The sequence below is a fragment of the Megascapheus bottae genome, chromosome 9, assembly GCF_031878675.1.
Source record: "Megascapheus bottae isolate mThoBot1 chromosome 9, mThoBot2.hap1, whole genome shotgun sequence".
Lineage (NCBI taxonomy): Eukaryota > Metazoa > Chordata > Mammalia > Rodentia > Geomyidae > Megascapheus > Megascapheus bottae.
The window spans coordinates 31,956,256-31,979,814 of record NC_143517.1 but is presented as its reverse complement, the minus strand read 5'-3'; the positions used below and the strand labels follow the sequence as shown (position 1 = coordinate 31,979,814).

General features: G+C 36.4%; 1 pseudogene; it reads right to left on the bottom strand.

Annotated features, from left to right (window-relative positions):
- Window positions 1-2,064: 2,064 nt before the first annotated feature.
- Window positions 2,065-4,768, bottom strand: LOC150058975 (microtubule-associated protein RP/EB family member 1-like; annotated as a pseudogene).
- Between the last annotated feature and the right edge of the window lie 18,791 nt (window positions 4,769-23,559).

Below are 23,559 nucleotides of genomic sequence, written 5' to 3'. Positions count from 1 at the left end.
ATAAAAATTAGAGAACAAAAAGTCACCCAAAAGAAAACAGGCTCTACATTCTATATTTGTATTCTATAGTTGATTTATTAGAACAATGCCTACTACATTCACAAAAGTTGAAATAGTTTTTAAAACAGGTATATATTAAAGTAGAACAACTGGGTTTTTTTTTCTCTTGAAATGCAGAATTTTACTTAGAAACTGCTTAAAGTAGAAAAAAAAAACCCTGTCAGGAAAGACCAGGTGGAAAATGGGTTCCCAATAAAATGGAATTTGGGGGCAACATAAGTTAAAAGGCCACAAAAGAGAAAGAGCACTACTGTCCTTTCAACAATGGCTGGTTACTTGCATTTTTGGCATTGTTGATCAATGAATCTGGGTTTCCCTCTGAATTCCACACAAAGCATGAATTACACAACAATTTTATCATAAAATACCTTGCTTTCTACACACATTTAAGGACAAGCTACCACCAGAAACAAATCAATACAAACACATCAGGGACCGAACAATCTCAGTGGTGGGTGAAATGCATTTTGCAGAATTCTGCCAAACAAAGGGACTGACTAGGCAGGCCATGGGCAAAGCAAATGAGGGAGAGGAATGAAATCTTTTAAATATGAATAATTAATTCAGACACAGTACTGTATTTTCTGCAAAATAAAATTGACATTTAGTAACACACTAGTGAATTTTATCTCCAAAGAGATTAGTGCACTGGCAAAGTATCCAGATAACAATGGAAAGCCGTGAACATCAGATATGGAAAACACCCCAGCCTTGTAGATACCAAGGTAACCATGGCGGTCAACGATCATTCCCTTTGCCAGAGGTCCGGCAAGAACTTGCAGCATGATCACCTGCCTGCTGTACTTCCAACACTAAGCAGCAAAAGGAAGGAGCCAAAGAGGAGCCCCCAGTGGACAAAGGGAGCAGAGAAGAGAAACATGTTCAATGTAAACTTAAAAACCAGTAAAATGGGATACAACTCCCCATTTGAATACCAAAGATGTGGGCAAGATCCCAAAACTAGTTGTTAGATTAAAATTAAAAAAAAAATCTGAGCCTATCTCATTTCCAAAAAAGGAAGAAAGAAAGAAAAGAAAACATAATACAAAGCAATTTCAAGGATTGCTGGAAAAATCAGAGGACTGCTCAATGAAAATCTGGGTCTTTATCTCAAACCATCTCAGGGCTGAAACACACTATTCACCCCGGCAACCGCGCCACTTGCTTATTGCAGGGATGCATCTGGCCGATGACACCAAATGACCTTACAGAGCAACTTTTTAAACTTCACTTTGGGGCCAAAGATGTGGCCTTGTGAGGATGCAAGCAGCCCTGTAAAGGCCCGAGACAGAAGGCTCCAAAGGTCCCAAAGTCTGGCCCCTCCTTCCCAGACACAAGTCTGACACATAGTATCACCTGTCACATTACATTTTCTATTTTGAAATATGGAAGCATATTTTAAATACTCTTAAGGCATTTATTTATTAAAACGTTCTTTGCCAAGATTTCACATTAGCTTAAAATTCAATTCAGTCTTTACATGTCTCTACTGAGGGTGTCACCTCAGTGTTACACCAAACATCTTCTTCAGCAATCAGTGTGACCAGTATCTACACACTGAGTCCCATGGTCAGCCTCTCTGTTCCCAGGTGAACCAACTAGATGTTAATACTGCTTCTGCTACAAGGTATAAGCTTCTAACTCAACTTACTGGAAGAGGAGTGAAACTTTTGTAAAGTGCACTTTTAAAAAGAGGTACTTTTTTTTTTGCCAGTCCTGGGCTTGAGCTCAGGGCCTGAGAACTGTCCTTGGACTTTCTCATGGCTAGAGCTCTACCACTTGAGCCTCAGCACCACTTCTGGCTTTTTTGTATGTATGTGGTACTGAGGAATTGAACCCAGGTCTTCGTGCATGCTAGGCAAGCACTCTACCACTAGGCCAAACTCCCAGCCCAGAAGAGGTATTTTTGCTTATGAAAAGAAACCGGTGAATCCTCTAGGAATAATAAAAGTTAAGCACATGATTTGAGTGAAGAATTCAATGCTGATCTGCTAGTCCAGGCTGTTAATACTCTTCTCGCTCTTCCTGTGGGCCCCTTCATCAGGTATCACAAAGCCTTCATCTGTGGCATAGAAAATGTCTACAATCCTCTGCAATACAAAGTCATTTTCCTCCTCAGCCTCCTGGCAAATCTTTAGCTTTCCGAAGCAGAAGTCTCTCTCTTTCTCCAAATCTTCAACTGTAAGTTTCAATGCTTTGACCTGCTGCATCAATTCGGCTGCTTCATCATTCCCGTTGTGCACATCAGGATTCTTTCACACCACCCCTGGGCCAGCCTTAGGAGTCGCAGTAGGTCTGTGTGTTGAAATGGGCCTTGGTGGAGCTACACCGCTAGAGCCAAGAGGTTTCTTGGGTTTATTCAGAGCGGGAGCAACAAGAGCGGGAGCCACAGCAGTTTCTTGACCTTGTCTGGCAGCTACAGGATTGTAGGGAGCCGGGACAAATGCCAATATAAGATGGCACCCGTTTCCTGACTCCTTAGAGGTAAACAACTCCATATAAGGTAATGCTGTTCTCGACTACGTGTCCTAAGTTATGCGCATGCGCGAATCACGTGATGATCCCTGGCCAATCCCGCGGCACCTCGTTGTGGCAGTAGGGCGGCAGCCAATGGTGGAGCGACCTGTGTTCCTGTTCCCTATATAAGCAGCTGCTTTTTGATGCCTCCCCCTTTCGCTTCCTGCTCCCCCTTCAATCAAAAGGCTCTCCAATAAAGTATGATTTGAGAAGAATCCTCGAGTGGTGGTCGTTCTTCCTCGCTGGTTGAGGAGCTCGCCGCAACTGGTGCCGAAACCCGGGACCCTGGGAAGACAGGACGACAAGCGAGGGGCCGAGGAGGATTCAGAACTCGACATACGGAGAGGAGACGTCGGAGCAGGAAACACTGCTTTGGGTCCCATTGCGATTGACGCGAAAGGTGGAAGGAGAACCCGAGAAAGGCACTGACGATGAAGATCATTCTCATGTTGGTGGTAATACTAGCAGATCCAGTGATGGCCCAGGAGAGGATTTTGTGGGCGCTGATGAAGACCTTTCCAATACCGATGCCTGTGAAGCATGACGCTCGTGTTTTGCCGTATCTTTTCATGACCAATTCATCATTGCAGTTACCTTTTCTTCCCATGGACAGACAGTTGGGCCGATGTCTTTATACCGCTAATCTGTCAAGGCAGTTGGGTCAGATGTTAACTGGACAATGGTCACATGATTTTGAAAACCTTACAAGCCAATTGAGATATGAAATTATGATTGTTAATTCAACCAGGGTAAATGTGGCCCCTTTTCGGGAAAATTACTGATTGGATATTACAGGCGTCCTCCTGGGTAAAAGAATGGGCTGGAAGTTTAGCCTTATTGGGATTAATGATGTGTGGGTTGGGGATTTTGTGTTGGATGCTATGTAAAATGAGTTATAAATGAAAAAGAGATAATGCTATTATAAAACAAGCTTTTGCAGCATTAGAAATGCATGACTCCCCCCAAGTTTGGTTAAGTATGCTTGAAAAGAAAAGGATGTGTGGTCTGCCTATGGTTGGTCTGTCACCTGCAAGCCCAAACACAGAGGGATAAGGTAATGATTTTCACAAGCATTAGCCGCCTTGGAAGTTGGATCCTCACCCCAAATATGGCTTTCAGTCTTAAAGGGCAATTGAGCCTTATTTTTCTGCATAGCCTTTGCACCCCGGGGGACAAGATCCCATTGCACAGGGACAGGTATGCAGCTTAAGATCTGGAGCAAACAGGATGCAAGGCGTATGCACTGCACTTGGGAAAAGGGAGATGCCTTTTCTCGAGAAGAGCACGTCTGTTTGCATGTGGGTAGATGCCAAAATTTCCCACCTCTGAAAAAAGGGCATCGGACTGGTGGGTCATCCTCTGGGAAAGAGCCTGGAGAGGAGGCCTTGCATTGTCCTTATTCTCTTCAGAGAACAGACCTCTACTCTTGCCTGATGCTCAAAACAAGAAGGGGGAGCTGTAGGGAGCCGGGACAAACGCCATTATAAGATGGCGCCCGTTTCCTGACTCCTTAGAGGTAAAAACTCCATATAAGGTAATGCTGTTCTCGACTACGTGTCCTAAGTTATGCGCATGCGCGAATCACATGATGATCCCTGGCCAATCCCGCGGCACCTCGTTGTGGCAGTAGGGCGGCAGCCAATGGTGGAGCGACCCGTGTTCCTGTTCCCTATGTAAGCAGCTGCTTTTTGATGCCTCCCCTCTTTCGCTTCCTGCTCCCCCTTCAATCAAAAGGCTCTCCAATAAAGTATGATTTGAGAAGAATCCTCGAGTGGTGGTCGTTCTTCCTCGCTGGTCGAGGAGCTCGCCGCACAGGATCATAGTCTTTTCCCTCATAGTTCGCATCAAAAAACTTCTTAAACCACTGGACAAACTCAAAATTGTCCTGAAACTTTCCTTTTACTAATTTATCCACAAGAATTATCTTGTCAACACCCATTCTCTTAAAACCTGTTTATAGTGTTTTGAAGTTCTTGATATATTCATGTTCTAATTTAGCTTGGAATTTCACTTTCTTTAAGGCAATAGAGCCAGGGAATAGCAAGTCCATAAACTGACAATAGGCAGCACCTGAGCACAACTGTTCAGTCTTTGTCAGATTCAACCATAGAGACTCATGGATCCAGGCCAGCATGTCATATCGACTTAGGTTATCACTGGTTACTGAGGTCGAGTATACGTTCACTGCCATCTTCGGCTCTCCGCAGAACCGGGTCCACTACCCGTGCCTGACTCAGGTTCTGTCCCAGAACAACTGTTTTTACATTTAACTTCACAATTAATATTCCTTATCATACTCAATATTGTTTCTATATGTGTTTCACTTTTCTAACTTTTATTGGACCTAAATCAGTGTACCTTAGAGTTTTGCAAATGTTCACGACATTAGTAAAATTGGCACAATACATTCTTACTTCTCAAATTTTTGGGGTAGCCAAAGTTCACCATATGCTTTGGTTATAAAAGAGGATGTTATTTCTCTATAGTAAGTGCAGGAGCAGAAGTAAACCTTGATTACATTAAGGCTGAGGAAACGACTTGAGTCCTTCAGGTTGGCCAATTTTCAAACTTGGATGTGATATTGATTTTGTACCTTGTTAAACTAAAATTTACTGCCAGAATCATTTTTTATTTTGGGAAACCATTTAAGGTTAGAAAATTGGGCTTCATTTTATCTTAATTCACCTGATGAAAGCTTTCCTCTTCTTTCTCTCATTCTATCTCCTCCCCACACCTCTTTATTCTTAATAGACAAGACATCACTGCAGGCACAGAAGAATCAATACAAAACTAAACACAGTGCGCTGCTACACATCAAGGACTGAATGAAGAATTATATAAAGAGTTTTTGTACTGCTGTAAAACTAAGGAAATCTATCCTTTAGCTATTAAACCTTTTAGCTGATCAGAACCTTACTTTATTACGAGTAGTATCATTAAGAAAGGCATACATATTATTCTCAAATGTTGACACAATTATAAAAGAAACATAGGGAAATCCCAAACAGTGGGGATATATATCTGGATCTCAACTTTGAGCTGAAGAAACATTCAAATATGTTGCTCATTTGCATTTGTTATCCACAGGAAGATAAGTCAGGAGAGTATACTTTTCAATTCCTAAGGAAAATGATGGCTGTCAGAGCTCCATCTACCTTAAGAGGCCTTGAAAATCTTGTACAGCATTTTCATTCATATGATAATGGAAGAAAGTTAGGTATCATTGTGAGGAACACTGGGAATTTTATTTTTTAAATGGATTAAATAAATCTAAATAAAATCCTTGGTGTTCTGAGGTTTAGAAAAGAAAATGCAGATGGTTATTGCAGTCAAATAAAACAACACAGATGCCATATTAGAGTTCTCCAGAAAATATAAGTGTATGAGTGTGTGGGTGTGCACTCGTGCATGTGCATGCATGTGCATGCACACTTGTACTCACACATTCAAGCATGAAAGCAGAGTAAAAAACAAGATATATAGAAATCAATGGACATCAAATAGATGAATGAACTATTCATGTTAAAATTATTATATATAGTGTAATGGAACTTTGAAACTAGAATCCTATTCCCCACCACATTTTAAAGATCACCACAAAATTGATTAAGACAAATGTATGACCTGAACTCTCAAACTACTGTAAGTGAACATAAGAGAAATACTTCAGGGCATTGGACATTTAAAACCTGATGGGATTAATCAAACGAAAGTGATTTAGCATGGAAAAGAAGAAGCAATCAACAAGAGTTTAGATACTAACTACTAAATGGAAGAAATAATTTTAACTATTCCTCTAACCAGGAATTAATATCCAGAATATTTAAGCAAATCAAAGAACTTGATGGCAAAATTAATAGTGATAATAATAAAAACATTATTAATAAATATTATTGAATTAGGTAGAAGAACCAAATAGACATTTATCAAAACATATATAACTAACCAAAAATAATACATGAGTAAATGCTCAACAGTACTAATCATTAGGGAAATTAAAATTCAAACCATAAAATGATGCCATGTCATTCAATTATGAATGGCTACCACCAAAAAGACAGAAAGTAACAAGTGGATGCCAAGATGTGATAAAATATCCTACACCATGATAAAGTTATTAGTTGAGTCATTACTAAAAGACTTTTGTCCTCCAAGGTCCTAGAAATAGAGCCAAGATGTGAGCCAATATTTTTCCTATGGGATATATTTCCAAAGGAAAGTAATAAAAAATTGATAGTTTTATCCTTATGTTTTCTTCAGCACTATTACCAATAGCCAAGACATGTCACCAACCTAGATGCTCACTGAAAATGAAGAAAGAGAAAGAATTGAATATATACAATGGAATATTATCCCATTACAAAAATAAATAAAATACTGTCATTCACAACAATACAGATGAGCCTAGATGTCATCTTGTTAAGCTAAGTAAATCATACATAGAAAGACAACTAAATAATGCCTGTTCTCACTCACGTGTGCAAGTTGAAAAATTCAATTCACAAAAGTAAAGAGTACCCAGTGGCATTCACAGGCTCAGAAGACAAAATGAGATGGAAAAGAGTTGATACCAAGGTGTTATTAGATGGAAAAAAATAGTTCTAATGCCTTGTAGAACAGTAGGATAAATATGGGCTGACATGATTTGATTATGCATTGCTAACTATCTAATAAGAAGAACTTTAAGGTATTCAAATTCTAGAGCTCTTTTTAATACACAGAACAACTTTTTACCCTAAATATTTTAGTTCACTTTTGGTCAAATTGCTCAATTTAACCAATATGTACTGCATTCTGAATTTCAAAGAGTATTTGTTCACAACTAGACTTTGCCTCTATGAAAAAAGGACTATATGTTCTCCCTTATTCTTTATGTGCATACCTTTCTCTAAAACTTAGGATAGACATGAAGAAAATGAAAAGAAGAAATAACAGAACTGATGGTTGAAGATTTCATATTTGTTCAAATGCAATATGTTACATTAATTTAAATTATCAAAGTGTATTGGTGATATTTCATCATTAATGCTTGATGATGATAGGCACTTTGCTAAATTATTTTTGTGAAATTTATCACAATATCCAAATACAATTTACACATAAATTTAAAGGTCATAATTTTATAAGGTTAATATCTAAGAGTCCATCTAAAATTACAAGTAAGATTTTAATCCAAGCAATTCAGAGTCATCATTCATTTTTCACATAATGTTAGACAAATATGTGTGAAGATCATTATCCTTTACCACCCTTTTAAAAAGGTAAAAATCAAAAGAGTATTAACCAAAATTTCTTTAACTCTATTATGAAATATCATACTATGAAACATGTGGTATTTTTAATTTAATACAATTAGGAGAATATCATATTTAATGAAGTTAATATAAATGTTCATCAGTGTTATAAAGCTAAATTCTGTCAGTAATCATGGTATGATTATAGTAATGGAAAAGCTGAAAGAGAAAGGATGTGTAAATCATTATAGAAAGATGTCTCCAGCTCAGATTCCAAGAGTTCAACTGCTAATTTAATAACACAGGAAGCTTGATAACTATCAAGTATATATTAATGGAAATGCAGCATGAGTTCCTTCTTCAACTGTTCTGAAAAAGATGAAGTGCAAGCTGAGTAGTATGCTTTAAATGGTTTCTTTTCACACTTTCTATCTTTTTAAGGAAATCATTCAAATCCAAGGAGGAATCAATTTCCATTTCTGTTCCATTATCAAAAAGGCTTAAGAGAAGATTAAGAAATAGTTCAAGTAGTTTAAAGTCATTTTCTTTATGGGCCTTCTGATCTTCTGCTCCTCTTGTCACTTCTCAAAGCAATAATCAGACATGAGAGATCCATTTGAGAAATCTCATTAGGGCAAAGCCATGAGATGTCTTCATTTAGGACAATAAACCTTGAGTTCTACTATTAAATATCTTTTAGAATTAATAAGCTTATTTATTTATTTATTCCTTTCCTTGTTTAACTTCATTACCCTTGGCTAGAATATTAATCTGGCTCTGTAATTGTTCTATATCAGATACCAGTCATTGATTTAAAAAAGTAATTTACCTAATCATGGGCAAAGAGAAGGCTTTCTGTGCCTTGTTTATTAAACTTTAAGAATTATTTGTCATTATTACAAATGCTTCCATGACTGCTTCTACATTGGTTTAGTTACTTTCGTTTGGATGGGACAAAAATTCATCTCCAAATGGATAAAACAGGAAAGAATTTTACATATATTACTTTACTTTTAGAAAGGGTATTTGCTTCACAAATTGAGCACTGTTCATTGGTTTGAATCAGAGTATAGTACATCTATTCTTTAATCAGTTGCTACCACTGAAAAATGATATACTGTAATTTACTGAATGTTATGATCATCTCTGAAAGCACATCTTGACTTCATAGACTAAATCATTTATAGATTATGGGTCCTGATGGAAAATTAAAGTACATTTACTAGAAGAAGGATGATTGCATGTTGGCAAGACAAGAAATATTTGCAAAGGAAAGCACTAGTTATTCTAAGATTTCCTAATATTAAATATGATTATGTATGTAAATATTAATATGTATTAATATATTTAATCTTTAATAAAATGAGACAAAGATTTCTGCCGCAAATCTAATTGATGTAATTTGAGTTATATATGTCCTATGGTTGTAAACTATATGAGCAACTGAAATCTCTATTACAACAAGGCTTTATAACTTCTTGACACATCGTATTACACAGTGCTCTAACTTCATCAATTAATCAGATTAAAACTTACCTTATTTTGATAAGTCATTTTGTCAGGTTCCACATAGTAAAATGACCTGGTTAATTTACTACATTTTTGCTAGTGTATTTCTTTTCTGGATTGAAAATAGTACACATTGAAAGTGGAAAAGAAATGATTTTATTTAAACATATATTTTAATTCAGTGTTTTAAAATTATTTTATGAGACCAACTTTTTTAATTCAAATGGAATATTATTTCATATACTTTGAGAGGGCTTATTAAAACAAATTACTAGATAACAGAGAAAATCTTAAAAACAGAGCATTTTCAAAAGGAGAAAGGATTAAGAATGTTTTCAAAAACTACTCGAGACTGATGTGCTGCCACTGCGCTAAGGAGGCTGAAAATTTTACAAGAAGGAATAGGAGATACACTAGGCCTCCTTGGCACAGGTAGAAACTTTCTTAATAAGGACCAAGAATCACAACAAATCAGAGAAAGGCTGGATAAGTGGGACTGCATTAAACTGCGGAGCTTTTGTATGGCAAAGGACATAGCTAGTAAACTAATTAGGAAGACTACAGCGTGGGAGAAGATCTTCACCAACCATACAACAGACAAAGGCCTCATATCTAAAATATATCAACAGCTCAAAAAATTGAATCAATCCAAAACTAATCTCCAAAGTAACAACCATCCCATTAAAAAATGGGCCAAAGACTTAAAGAGAGTCTTCTCTGAAGAAGAAACAAAAATGGCCTATAGACACATGAAGAAATGCTCAACATCTCTGGTCATAAAGAAATGCAAATCAAAACAACTCTAAGATTCCACCTCACTCCAGTTAGAATGGCCAGGATCAGGGAAACTAAAAACAACAGATGCTGGAGGGGATGTGGCCAGAAGGGATCACTACTACACTGTTGGTGGGAGTGCAAACTCGTTCAACCACTATGGAAAGCAGTATGGCAGTGCCTCAAAAGGCTAAACATAGAGCTCCCCTATGACCCAGCAATTCCACTACTTGGCATTTACTCAACCATCCAGAAACTAGGGCATACTAAATCTACTAGCTCAACAATGTTCATTGCAGCATTATTCACCACAGCAAAGATATGGAAGGGACCCAGATGTTCCTCAGTTGATGAATGGATCAACAAGATGTGGTATTTGTACACAATGGAATTTTATGCTGCTGTCAGAAAAAATGACATCGCCCCATTTGTTAAGAAATGGAAAGACTTAGAAAAGATCATATTAAGTGAAATAAGTCAGACTCAAAGGAAGATAGGCTCAGTGGTTTCCCTCATTTGTCATAATCAGTAGAAACCTTGGGCTCTACTAGCAGAGATTTGCAATAGAGCAAAACCTTGATACAAAAGGCCATATAGTATGAAGCTAATTGAAAGGACCTCTAGGATATTGAAACAAAAGGCAGATAATGAATGATTGTTGTACTTAATGTACTATGTTATCTCTCATCTCTTTTGCTGTCCCTTGGTTATCTCATATTGTTACAGTATGTCACTTTGTTATCTGATATATTGGATATATTTGTATTTGGTTATCTGAAATTGGATAGAGAAGGGGGAAAACCAAGATGTGGGGGTGGGGGGGGTGGGTAAGGGGGACCAAGACAGGCGGAAGGGTATCAATGTATGTGAATTAATGCACCTTCTGTCTGGCAAATATCATGTAACCCTTTCATTAATTACAATAAAAATATTTTTAAAAAATAAATAAATTGTCACAGTTTAACAAAAAAACTGCTCATGAAACTCTGTTCCAAACCACAAAGACTTACATGTTTAACTTCATTATTTATTACTAGTTGAAAAAAAATATATGCTCCAACCTTGTTCTATTCACTTTCATCAGAAAGATGTTGCCACAAATCCTATGCTCATATGCACTGTGTAATCTTTTTTCAGCCTATAATTTTCCTAATCTGTTCCATTTGCAAATAAATATGCAAGCTGTCCTTTTCAGTGAATAACCACACTGAAATGACTTCAAATAATATAACTTAATTAATCAATCAGTGTGCTTTCTTCTGTGTCCTGTTCTACTTAAAGTGATCATTGTTGTTCTAACATTCCCCAGCATTCTCACTGCTGAAATTTTCATGGTGTTTATTCACATGTTTGTAGGCTTAGATGGGTTTATTTTTACAGAGAGACATTTTAAAAGATATGGGTGTAGAGTGTGGGGGGGAGGGAAATGGGTACCAAGACATGTGAAAGGGTATGAATGTATGTGAGTTAATGCACCTTCTATCTGACAAATATCATGTAACCCTTTTACTAATTACAATAAAAAAGATAATTTATTGCTAAAGGTGTGTATCAAAAATATGGAAGTAGTTTGCAGCCCACTGTCCTATTCTGCTTTCTGTCAGATAGTACATGTGAATTATATTCCAGTTACACTTCACTTCTTTTATTCCTATCTAGTAAATACAGCCAAATCTCCTTGCATAGGCCAGCATTTCCTCAGGGGACTGTTTTTTCAGTTCTGCTGGTATCTCTTTCCTAAGGTTTCCTGTTTCTGGAAACTGCAATGTTTATTTTTTTTCCTCCTGAAATTATCCATATATATCAGGCAGTGTTAAAAGAGAGAGAGAATAGGAAAGTTGAACAGACTTGGTAATTGAGGAAGTTGGAATAAATATATTTGAAGAGTAAAAGAAAGAAAAGAGCTAAACTCAGAAAATATTGAAATATCCATGGCCACAGGTCGTTAAGAGAGCTTAGATACCATGGATTTATACTGCCACTAGTTTATAAGCCATTATGATTTTCTCAAGCACTATTCAGCTGAGATAGTATTCCAAAAGACAGCAGGGGAAGTATATATATTGTCAACTTTTGAGACCAGGAGAGAAAAACTTACATGTCTCACTACATGTAAGTTCCAATTGCACGTCTATGGAGCAAGCTGTTGAAATGGAGTCAATGGGACTTGATAGGTCTTTAGAGTTATGACCCTGAGTGTGTTTCCAAATGAATGTTCTCTGACAATAGTAACAATTGACATCAAGGAATGTTCTTAGCAGGAACATACTTTCTCTCACATTCAGGGGAAATAGTAACTAGTAAAATAGATCTGATAGTAAAGTTGGCTCCAGAATTTCATTAGACTGAATTTTATGAGTGTAAATAAAGGGTGCTAATTAAATGGTGAAGTCAAGCAGTTATGCTGGACTTGTATATTCAAGTAAGAAATCAAGTCATTTGCATAGAAGACAAGAAGGCTTGGACATGAAACGTTAAGGAAATCAGTTCCTTGGATTACAAAGACAGAATAATCTGGAGACAGAGCTGGGAAGACAAAATCAGAAAAATAGTACTGGTAAAACAACTGATATGAGTGAGAAGAATATTGATTAGGTTGGCCTAGATTTTCTCTATAGGGGAAAAGGCTAGAGGTGAAAAAATATTGATAGTCAGATAAGAATAATGATTGGCCCACTCCCAGTTTCAGTCTGTATTCTTCTATGAACTTTCTTCTTATAAGGAATTTAAATTTTCTTGTAAAAGTGATGGGTACAGAGGAGTTACAGTTTCATGTATCAGGTAATGAGTACATTTCTTGCGAATAGTGTTACCCACACTCTCATTTTCTCCAACTTTTTCCTCTCTCAACTCAACTCCCTCCCATGTTGTAAAATTCATTTCCAACATAGTGGTTAGTGAGTATCCCTGTTGAATTGATTCATCTTTGTCTCACTGCTTCTGTGATTCCCTTTCATCTCCCCAAATCAGATAAATGTGTATACAAGAAAAGGGCACTGAAATTAAAAAAAAATAAGGGAATAAATCAAAGGGGGAAAAAAATGAAAGGAAGAAGTAATGGCTGCAAGCAGTACCAGAAAAAAATTCTGGTTTTCATTTCTTTAAAGTTCACTTTGATAAGCACCATTTTAGATGGGTATATCGCTATTGAGCCATAGTGATCTTCTCCTAAGAACATTCACCTGTGTTCGTTGTACAAGAATTGCTATTTAACAAACCGGTTTATGTATACAATATATCTTGATCCATGTCACCCTTTTCTACATTCTCATCCATCTCTTTCCTACCCACCATTTTCCTCACTCTTCTTAGTTTTATAGGATATACGTTGCATAGCCTCCTCTTCTCTCCATTCATCTATCCCTTCCCACTTGACTCCACTTCACCCCTTTCAAGTACCTGCTTCCTGATTACTTATTTGTTTGAACTTCATTGATGGCTGTGAAGGAATTACACTAGTTGAGATATCCCATGAATCTCTTGTATTTCAGTTCATAGATTTCTATACAAATGGTACAACTCATGCTTTCTAATAAATAACTAAAATTCTATCATGTATAGATATCACATGTTTTATGCATTTTTCCATTGAGGATATTATAGATCCTAGGGTAGTTCTATGTTTCATTTGATGAGGTATCTCCATACTACTTTCCAGATTTGGTTGAACAAGCCTACATTCCCATCAATATTGTATTAGCGTTTCCACTTGGCTGCATCTTTGACAGCACCTGTTATTATTTGTTTTCTTCATACTGACCATTCTACTTGGAGTGATGTGGAATCTCAATATTGTGCCTACATCAACAAATTAGAGATTTACCAAATCAACATGCTAATAATGAAATTCAAAGAATGTCTGTGTATCTCTGAAGCTACCTCTTGTGAAAACTTACTTGAAAAAATTGAGTTTACAAGAAACTTAGTTGAGATAGATAGGGTAATGATTTTTTTTTGCCAGTCCTGGGCCTTGAACTCGGGGCCTATACACTGTTCTTGGGCTTTCTCAAGCCTAGAGCTCTACCACTTGAGCCACAGTACCATTTCTGATTTTTTTTCTATGTATGAGGTACTGAGGAATCAAATCCAGGTCTTCATGCATTCTAGAAAGCATTCTACCACTAGTTTAAAATCCCAGCCCAGGATAATCAAATTTTAATCATACTTTCCCATGCTATTTTTATTCTGATATAGTCACTTGCTAGTAGAAATTCAGCATTTCCTTGTGATCATGAAGACTAAGTTTTACATGGAAAATTACTGTCCCTGAACTGGAACTTTTTCTATATCAAATGGAGGCACTCAGTTGTTATGCAATGAGTAGCCTGCCAAAAATTCATAGCCAATAATCCCTAAAGGCTGATTTACTTCACTTTTTTCATGCCATGCTAAATATCACTTATTCTTTTATCTCTTTAATTGTGTTGCTTCTTATTTTTTGTTATACTATCCTCAGTAAGCATTACATTCAAGGCTTTCTAATTGTAAAATTGAATCTCTTTTACTAGAACCACTTTAACTAGTAAGTACATTTGGATAAGATTGTGATGACTTACAAAATACCTATCATAGGACATTATGTTAGGGATTTCTATGCTAGGGATTTGCATGTAAAAAGAATAAAACTCTATTTTAAAATATTGCATAATTTTATATATAACTACAGAAGATAGGCAAGACACAAAAGTGCAATAATCAATGACAGTAACAGGCAGGATAGCAGATTGGGAGATTTAGAAAGCAATGAAAGAGAACTTAGCAACTGTACTAAAATTTCCATCTAATTTCATGAAGAACTAGTTTTGGGGAGAAAATGGGATAACTAAATAATTATGGAAATATAGCAAAAAGAAGTAAAATATAAGGATTGGAACTATAATTTAGAAAAGAAGTATTGTCATAGGAAAGACTCATGAATAATATTAACTGTGATGAATTAGTAAAAGTAGGAACACTTAATTAAACTGAAGCAGATGTTCTGAGCCAAATCAGGAAGAGTTATAATTATTTGCAATTTCTGAATAGCTGAATCTGCTCTTTTTGTTGTTGTTCTTTATTCCTTTGCATAAGACATAAAATTGAAGTCATATTCTGGGTCTTACTGAGCCTGTTGGATTTTAATTTAGTAGATTTTGGGACACAGAAACAGAATTTAATTTATTGAGCTTGAAGAGCTGGTTTTATTTATGTCAAAAATTTTGATTGAGATTACCTGTTATTGTCCACAAATAAGAGCTCAAAATAAACCAATTATGTGATGCTTAATAGTTTACATTACAAAAGCTTTTTAATATCTATGTTTTAACAAAAATGCTATTTTATTTTCTGTTCCCAGAATAGCAACTGCTCAATAATGCTGACTAATTATATTTTACATATACACTGATTATAGACTTATATTCTAGTCTTGGGATAAAATAGAGTACTTCAAATTCCAAATGTCAAAACTATTATTTCAAGCAAGTTTTGTTTTGCTTTGTTTTGTTTTTCTCTTTCGGTTGTGGGGTTTGAATGCTGGGACTGTATGCTGTCCCTGAGCTTTTCTGCTCAAGGCTACTGCCCTACCCCTTGAGTCACAGTGCCACTTCCGGTTTTCTCGAGGTTAATTGGAGATAAGAGTCTGAGGGGACTTTTGTGCCCTGACTGGCTTTGAATCATGATCCTCAGACTGAACCTCCTGAATAAGTAGGATTACAAATATGAACCACTGGCACCTGGCTCCATCAAGTGCCGGGGCCAACCGGCAGCAAACCAGGGTTCGCAGATTGGGGTTCCTGAAACAGGGGGCAAGGACTAGGAAGAAATAGAAGAGAGACAGACACACCAGGTCCGGGATGTCCGCAGTCCAGGTAAAGACTGCGGCGTTTATTTTTCACTCCCGCTTCTTCCCTCCTCCAGACCCAGGGAACCTCCAGGTGTTACATTCATATGGTAAATATCAGGTCATTTACATAGAATAGGGCCAGAAAACAATAAGACAATAAAGCCATTGTCTGATGCAAGTCAAGGTACAGTTTGATTCCACTCTGGCTCCCAACAATCAAGCAGTTTTTAGAAATCATACAACTCAATCTTTCTGAGCTTAATTCTCTAAGAAGTCATAACAAACCAACCATGAAAGTAATATCCACCTTATATCATGTAATCACTACAATAAAAGAAAAAGAAGAAAGCAAGACATAAAAATACTTCTCTTTGTCTCTTCTATATATCCAAAACCAGTAACAAACAGGCAAGTTTTTACCAAGACTGCGGTATCTCAGATTCTCAATGCTCCTTAAGTTAATTTGGTTTATAATAACCCTTTAAAGCGGGCATGGTTGCTCAGGACTGTAATCCTAGCTACTCAGGAGGCTGAAATCTGAAGGTCAAGGTTCAAAGCCAGCCCAGGCACAAAAGGACCTGATACTCTTATCTTCAGTTAACCTGGAGAAAACCGGCAGTGGGACTTGGCTCAAGGGTAGAATGGTAGCCTTGATCTGAAGAGTTCAGGGACAGGGCCCAGGCCAAGTTCAAGCCCCATGCCCCCCCCACCAAAAAAAGCCTTAACTCACCAAATAATTTAATTTGCTTTAATTCATACCATTTCACATGGATGTTACTTGCTAATTGACTCCTACTAGATATTAACTATGTAAAGAATACCAAATATTTTGTAAGCATTTTATTACCAAAAATAATTACTGAACACACAAATTGAGCACCTCTCAGAAGAAAAACACAGTAAATAGATGAAGAAATATTCAACATTTTCAGTGATAAAGATAAAAAGTCTATATATCTATAACTAGACTCTCATCCAGTTCAGAATGGCAGTTGTCAAGAAAATAAATGGCATGAAGTGCAGATGAGAATGTTGTGAAAAGCAACCCTAACACACTGGGAAAGTAAACTAACATAATTATTGCATCCACTCTGGAACGTAGTACAGCAATTCCTCAAAAGACTAAACATAAGCCCTGTGCAGTGGCTCATACCAGAAAGAATGATGTCGCTCCATTTGGAAGGAAATGGAAAGACTTGGAAAAAATCATATTAAGTGAAGTAAGCCAGACCCAAAGGAGCATAGGCTCCATGGTTTCTTCATTTATAATAATTAGTACACATCTAGTATTTTCCTAGCAGAGGATTGCGATACCTCAAAATCTATGTACATATGGTCTTACAGGATGAGACTAAACAAAATGAACTCTAGGTTATGGAAATAAGAAATTTATCTTTGTGGTTGTTGTTCTTAATGTACTATGTGAAGTTATTTATTTTCTCTTTTTTTTCCACTTATGGTTAATCTCATGTAGTTACTGTATCTGACTTTGTTACCTGGTATATTGTGTATAGGTTTATTTGTTTATTTGAATTAGGGAAGAGAAAGGGTGAAACAAAATGATTGGGGGGGGAGAGGAAGGGGAACTGAAACATGAGAAGGGTTATTAAGGTTTGAGAAGTAATGTACCCATTACCTGAAGCATGTAACTGTTACCCCACTATACCTTATCCTGACAATTAAAAAAAAACACTAAAAATTACAGCACCGTATGGCCCCACTTCACCATACTTAGGCATATATCTGAAGGACTATATATTAAGATACAAGACAACTATTTATATATACCCATCATCATTGATTGTAATGGTCAAATTGAAATGAACTCTGATGCCCAGGCACTGTGGAATGGATAAATAAATATCATACATAATGGAATAACTCCTCTACATATTATTCCACCAATAAAAATAAATAAATAAGGAAAACATAATTGTGTTGTTTTCAGGAAAATGGATAGATCTGAAGATCATCCTTGAGCAAGGTAAGCGTAAGCCTAGCTCAAAATGCTAAATATTACATATCTTCTCTCATTTGTAAAATATAGACCTAAAGTGACTATGGTGATGATGATGAGGTAGATTATGATAGTAATGTGTGGATAATGATAATGGAACATGAATGTAAAAGGAAGATAATAAAAATGTGTGATTTAAAAATCAGGGAGGGGTCTGGGAGTTTGGTCTAGTGGTAGAGTACTTGCCTAGCATGCACGAAGACCCAGGTTTGATTCTTTGGTACCACATACTTAGGAAAAAAGCTGGATTGGTGCTATGCCTCAAGTGGTAGAGATCTATCTAGCCTTGAGAAAGACTAAGGAGAGAGCTTAGGCCCTGAGTTCAAGTCCCAGGACTGGCAAAAAAAAAATCAGGGAGGGCCGGGAGCATAGTCTAGTATTAGAGTGCTCACCTAGCATGCATGAAGCCCTGGGTTCGATTTCTTGGTACCACATACACATAAAAATCCAGAAGTGGCTCCATGGCTCAAGTAGCAGAGTGCTAGCCTTGAGCAAAAAGTGTTCAAGGACAGTGCCCAGGCCCTGAGTTCAAGCCTCAGGACTGGCAGAAAAAAAATAGGAAGATCAGTGGTAAAAGGTTGTGAAAGGGAAATACGGAGGGATAAAAGTAATCTATAGACACACATACACACATACATATATGCATACGTATTCACATATAGTATATATTCATCTAATATACCAACTTATGTATAAATGTCCATATGTGCACACACAGGCGCACACACACACACACACACACACACACACACACACACACTTATGGCTACAGCATAATAAATCGAGTTTGAGAAAGAAGAAAAGACAGGAGGAATGTAGATATGTTGGAGGAGTTGAATTTGTTCAGCATATGCTATGTTCAAGCATAGAAATATCAAAATGAAGCATTGTTCTTTCATAAGTATAGGCTAATTTAAAAGTAAAATAATAAAAAAGAATGATCATGGTAGTAAATAAAATTAACTAGCAATCTTTACTATCTATAAAAATCAATGGTAGAATCCTACAATAGACTTATTCTTTACAAATAGATGCCTGAAGCAGTCAAAACCATTTTGTTAACTGAAATTTAAAAGAGAAGAAACAAATAAGAAAGCTTGGTACTGAAAAAATGCTAAACTGCATGTGTCAGGATTGGAATCAGAGTTGATCTGCCTAAATCATCTTAGTCACTCTGCAGGAGATTAAGTGGAATGGGGTGACAGCCTCTGTCTTCCAAATTGTCTCCTTATTTTCTCTTCCAAATATTTGTCAGGAAAGGAAAAAGCTCCCACTTTGAATACTGCCTGAAAGATAATACTCATCCTTATTTCTTAGAAAATCATTATTATTTTGCTTTCTTCTTAGATTGCAATTTACACCAACTACTTATTGCTCATTCTAGCCTTAGCACCTTGAATTTTCTGACTGGACTCTTATATTTATACGTATGTAGCTCTGGAAACCTAATTGGCTGGATCCAGTTACACAAAAGCTTTTCTGGAAAATCATTGTGAATACCAGATATTCATTTCATTAGAATTTATGGAGACTCTACTTGCTTTCATGTGCTTCACTAATAAGCAGAACCACAAAATAGACATCACTTATCAGATTTCACTAAAAAACCTGATTTGATATACAATAATGACTCTATTCAAATCGTGCTAAAAGATAGCAACAGGTAATTATCAATATTGACTGAAAGGGTCAAGAATGCCTTCATGGAACAACTGACATTTGTGCTGAAACCTAACTATTTAAACACACTGAAAAACGAAGGGGTATAAAGAGTGTCTCAAACAAAGATGTGAAGGTATAATGTGAATGGACTGCAAGTATTCTGAGAACTGAGGATGTAGTTTTCATTTATACAGTACTTAATATCAGTAGTCACAAGTGTTTAGATGGCAGAATTCCCCATTATAAATCATACTAGAGGATTGCTCCACAGTTTCATATGCTCCAAATTCTTGACACTTGTTCAGTACAGTTTTTGTCAACCCTGGAGCAATGTCCAACATAGCTTTCAAGCTATGACTAAAATCTAGAGGTATGAACCAAGTCTAATATCTAATTTAGGCCACAACTACTTAGAATGTTCATTTGCAAAAATAATCCAAGGCCCAAAAATACCACACCAAAAAACCCCCTGGAGTATTATAGGAATTTTAGAAGAATGTCTATTACAATTTGTGGAAACAAAGGAGGACCTATTTTTTTTGTACCTTTTTGACATCTTGAACTATTCAGATTTCAGCCTCCTGTTAATGCTACACAGAGGATTTACAAAGATGCCAGCTTCTCACCCCACCAGAGCTATCCCAGCCTCTTAAGAAACACATTTTCTTACCCTAACTCAAGTCTTCTCCAAGCAGCATGAGATCTGCTTAGAATCTAGGTCTGTTTAGGCTCAGAATCTCTGCTGCTTTGCTATTCTGAAAGTCAAAGGAAAGATTTCCCAATTAAACAAGGACATGTGCAGCTATACTTCCAAATGTGTCACATTAGCTTGGATTCAAGTGTAAGTCAGAAAACCTGTAGTCAACCTCCTACTTACATCTGTGAATAAGCACATAAGCTAGTGCAGGGTTGTGCAGGCTAAACAGATGGTTGGTCCTGTCAGGAACAGATTGCAGCAGAGCAAGGATGTAGGATGTAATGTCACCATCTCCCCTCCCCCCAATCAGCTGAGAAACATTTTCAACAGCAGGAAAGACATCCTTTTCCTTGTAGCTACTCTTGTAATTCTCTACATCTAACTGTTTCTAAGGAAAGGGTAAATTTGTGGATTTTCCTCCATAAATCATTTCCTTGATTAATTACATTGTATTCTTTTTATGTCATTCTGTTGAATTTAGATACAATGCATATTTTCATTAGCAATCATTATCTGTGCCTTGATGCTGTTATATTTATAATTAGTAAGCATCAACTTTATTAACAGAAAGATATACTATGACATTTTATGTTAAATAAATCAATGAATGACTATATTTTAATCAATAGATGATTTTATATGAAACATTAGCATTGTACATACCTGATAAATCTTAGCAGCTTATTCTTATTTTCAAATATGTATATATAAGCGCAATAGTAAATTTAAATTTTTAAACATGAAGTGTACATGGAAGAATCTGCTTGAAACAGTGTGAAGCAAAAAATAGAATTTATAAGATAGCTCATTTCAAAATACTCTCAAGTTACAAGTCTATTGTAAAGTGAAGAAAATTCATTTTAAAAGATTATTATATTTTATAATTCTATTTTTCCTAGTTGCTTAATAATTTTGTTAAGAAAAATTTGATTTTGAACAAAAATATTACTGTGTTATTTGTATGTGTTAAACTATCTTATCCTCAGTGTAAGTTATTATTTTTTTGAGTAACAAAAGTCTTCTGCTAGGATAGTCATCGTTTCAAAAGCTTAAAATACTTTGGGAGCTGTATAAGATTTTAAACTTTGTTCCTTAGCACTCAAGTAAGTAAATATCTGTGGTGGAAGGTTGAAGTAGAATGAATGGACATTGACTAAAACATTGCTTCACATCTGAAGAGATCAGCAATGATAAAACTTGGTCCTGAAATTAAGGTTGGAATAGTCAATTGGAAAATCCAAGGAGTTAAGATGTGTATACTTGATACAAATTTTTTGGAATCGCAATCCTGTGTATCTAAACTATTTTGGTATAGCTGTGTAAAATATTGGTTAAGGAGTATTTTTCCTTTTACTTCATGTTGTAATTTAAAAGGTTTACTAAAAACTTATCAACTGTCAAAAAAAGGAAAAGGAATGTACTCATTACCTTACTGTAATACCACTGTATATCTCCATTACAATAAAATAAAATGATTTTTAAAAGATATCTTCTAAAGAATGACATTGGGATATTGATGGGTCAATGTCATTCTTTAAAGATATAGAAGAGGCAATCCAAAATGTTATATGGAAAAATAAAAGACCCCATATAGCAAAAACACTTCTTAGCAGAAAGAACAGCACAGGAGGAATTTCAATACCAAACTTTAGACTCTATTACAGAGCTATAATTATCGAAACAGCCTGGTACTGGCACAGGAACAGGCCTGAAGACCAATGGAATAGAACTGAGGACCCAGATATTAAACCACAGACCTATGGCCACCTAAACCTTGACAAGGGAGCCAAAAAAATAGAATGGAAGAAAGATAGCCTCTTCAACAAGTGGTGCTGGCAGAACCGGTTAAGCACATGGAGAAAACTAAAGTTGGATCCTTCTTTGTCACCCTGCACTAGAATTAACTCCAAATGGATCAAAGACCTGGAGTTAAAAGCTGACACACTGAAAACTTTACAAGAAGGAATAGGAGATACACTAAGCCTCCTTGGCATAGGTAGAAACTTTCTTCATAAGGACCAAGAATCACAACAAATCAGAGAAAGGGTCGATAAGTGGGACTGCATTAAACTGCGGAGCTTTTGTATGGCAAAGGACATATCTGGTAAACTAATTAGGAAGCCTACAGAGAGGGAGAAGATCTTCACCAACCATACTGCAGACAAAGGCCTCATATCTAAAATACATCAACAGCTCAAAAAATTGAATCAATCCAAAACTAATCTCCAAAGTAACAACCATCCCATTAAAAAATGGGCCAAAGACTTAAAGAGAGTCTTCTCTGAAGAAGAAACAAAAATGGCCTATAGACACATGAAGAAATGCTCAACATCTCTGGTCATAAAGAAATGCAAATCAAAACAACTGTAAAATTCCACCTCACTCCAGTTAGAATGGCCAGGATCAGGAAAACTAATAACAACAGATGCTGGAGGGGATATGGCCAGGAGGGATCACTCCTATACTTTTGGTGGGAGTGCAAACTCATTCAACCACTATGGAAAGCAGCATGGCAGTGCCTCAAAAGGCTAAACATAGAGCTCCCCTATGACCCAGCAATTCCACTACTTGGCATTTACCCAACCATCCAGAAACTAGGGCATACTTAATCCACTAGCACAACGATGTTCATTGCAGCATTATTCACCATAGCAAAGATATGGAACCAACCTAGATGTCTCTCAGTTGATGAGTGGATCAACAAAATGTCATATTTGTACACAATGGAATTTTATGCTGCTGTCAGAAAAAACGACATCGCCCCATTTGTTAGGAAATGGAAAGACTTAGAAAAAATCATATTAAGTGAAGTAAGCCAGACTCAAAGGAAGATAGGCTCAGTGGTTTCCCTCATTTGTCATAATCAGTAGAAACCTTGGGCTCTCCTAGCAGAGATTTGCAATAGAGCAAAACCTTGATACAAAAGGCCATATAGTATGACTATATGGCTAAATGAAAGGACCTCTAGGATATAGAAACATAAGCCATATAATGAATGATTGTTGTCCTTAAGGTACTATGTTATCTCTCATCTCTTTTGCTGTCCCTTGGTTATCTCATATTGTTACAGTATTGTTACCTGATATATTGGATATATTTGTATTTAGTTATTTGAAATTGGATAGGGAAGGGGGGAAAACAAGATGAGGGGCGGGGGTGGGAGGGAGGGAAATGGGGACTGAGACAAGCAGAAGGGTATCAATGTATGTGAATTAATGCACCTTCTATCTGGCAAATATCATGTAACCCTTCTATTAATTACAAT